This window comes from Corylus avellana, chromosome ca7 (genome assembly GCF_901000735.1).
Source record: "Corylus avellana chromosome ca7, CavTom2PMs-1.0".
NCBI classification, from domain to species: Eukaryota; Viridiplantae; Streptophyta; class Magnoliopsida; order Fagales; family Betulaceae; genus Corylus; species Corylus avellana.
The window spans coordinates 12,349,534-12,352,116 of record NC_081547.1 but is presented as its reverse complement, the minus strand read 5'-3'; positions in this window follow the sequence as shown (position 1 = coordinate 12,352,116).

Genomic DNA, 2,583 nt, shown 5'->3' with positions numbered 1-2,583 from the left:
AGCTCGAGCTCGAGCTCGAGGCTGGCCCAAAAATCAAAGAGCCGAGCCTGGACAGCCAAAGCTCGCCCAAGCTCGGCTCGTTTACACCCCTATACATAGTGAGTCTTTTTTGTTTTTTTTTTAAACATTCTTTCAGTTGTAGTTAAACTCCTACCAAATTTTATGATCGAGATTGAATGAATCATAAAGACGGCTTTTATACATTGTTTGACATCTTAAAAAAACAATGAGTTTGAGTTTTTTGGAATTACAAATGGTAGTTTGATATAGGAGGGGATCCCTCCTCCCCTCCTCTTCCTTTCTCTTCATCTCTCTTCTCTCCTCCTTTCCATAGATCCGCTCTCCAGACTTTTTGCTGGCCTGTGACGTTCTACTCACCGCCATCTCACTAGATTTAACGGGGTTTATAGATCTGCTTTCTTCAAAATCAGATTTAGCTTTCTCCATCAGTTCTGTCCATCCATGCTACCATCCACCATGCTCGCCGGCCACCTTTCTTCTAGCTGCCAGCCTTCATGCTTCAGGTTGAAGGCTGGGAGTAGGGTGTGTTTTACTATATTTTTGATTTTGTAGTTTCATTTTGTGCTTATGAATAAGACAAGTCTGTTGTTGCTTTGGCTGCAGTAGGTCTTGGATTTGTTGTTTTCTTATATTTTACTTAAGAATAACATAATGGTTTCTGGTAGGTCTTTTATTTTCTTTTGATTCTTTCTGAGAATAAACTATTGACTAATGACAAAGGGGTTTATGGAAGAATTGTCATTGATGAAAGAGATAGCGACCAAAGACGTGATTCATCGATTTATGCTGCAGATCTATATACTGATTGTGATGATGACATTTCTAAGGAGTTGTTTTGTTATAACCCGAGAGGCTATTGGGTATGTCATAGATAATGTTGGGTTCGTAGAGTTTTCAACTTGTACATTTGGCATTGAATGATGGAGAGAGGTTTGTGTGTTACCGAGGCAAATAATTTTAGTTTTCACCATATCAAACCCAATTGCCTCGGTAACATACAAACCTTTGCATTTGCTTGGACGGTTAGATGTAATGGAGGGCTCGAATTTTAAAATTTGAGAATCTTATGTTTTAGAAAATCGAAGGGGATCCGAATCCATCCTATTCCTAGGTTGGCTTGGCTTCAAACTCCAAATTGTAATGAGAGCCTTTTGAAGACTTGGGATCGAGCACATAAGCAAAAGGGCTTGTGCGCACCTGTGCTCAAGCGCCACAACATCTGAGCTCGAGCACCCCATCCACTGAACTCGAGTGCACCTGTGCTTAAGTGTACCATTCCTTGGGCTCAAGCGCATCGTGGGTGTCAGAATTCAGCAGAAGTCTAAATCCAATATGGAAAAGGTTTTAGGTCTCATACTTTGACTAGGAGACTGACTACGGTTTTTCTAGGACTTCTAGGGTTTCTAGGATTTGTTTACACCATATAAATTGGCATCAAAGTCATGAAGAAATGACACACTGCTAGCTGAGAGCAAATTCGTACAAAATCTTCTTGGAGGCTCGAAGAGTTGAAGAGAAGAAAATCATGGCAAAAGGCCATCCTAGCAGAGTCATGAGTAGCTAAAGTCCCAATGAGGTATTGATGTAGTCCTATACAAGCACAATAGTTTGATTGTATCTTAATTTAGAGATTTCTGCATATGCATGATAGTTGTATAATTCAGAGGATTGCCACTATTTATTATTATTCTTAAAGTTTTATTGCAATTGTTCTTAATTTCAAAATTGAATTTTGGTGAAATTCTTATCTTGTCTTAGAAAGCTTTTTACCTTTATTGAACTCAAATCATTCTTATTTTCTATGATTATAAGAAGGCTATGCCTAGAGAAGACGAATCATACTACACCCTAGTTTAGTGTACTTTAGGTAGACGGTTCGTACCAACCGAAGATGAGTTATGCTTATTCCTTGATTATGTGTATCATATTAAGGAACTAGATAGTCCATACATAGGAAAGACGGATCGTACCGCATTTTAGTGGTTAGGTGGACGGTCTGTGCTAACCAAAGATGGATTATACTTATTTCTTAATAACAATACTTTCTTGATTATTTTTATCGTGCATAGAATGAATTTCTCTGATTAAATATAATTAATCATTGTTGTGCGGATAGCAGTGAAGTCAATACCCTACTCTCTCCTTAATCTACTTCAATTCTACTTTACGTTTACTTTTATGCACTTGAGTTTTCAAACAAAATCAACAACCTTCTCTTTAAGTTAATTTTAATCTTGATAAACTTAATAATAACGCCTGTGCAGTCCTTGAGGTTCGACACCCTCAATATAGTCCTATCCTACAAGGATTCTTCATATTGCGAGTGATTATTTTATTATTGATATTTTTACACACAAAAAGATCTCATCAAGACCCATTAAGAGTTTTAAACTCATCCTCACTCACTCTACATCTTTTGTTGTTATACAATAGAAATGGCTTTCATGAGTACTTTAGAGACCTACTCAAGTCTCATAAGAAGTAGTACCTCCACACTCATATAGGTGGCATCCATCAAGAGTGTGTGAAGAGAACACCCCATCCCAACAGGCAGGAACTATG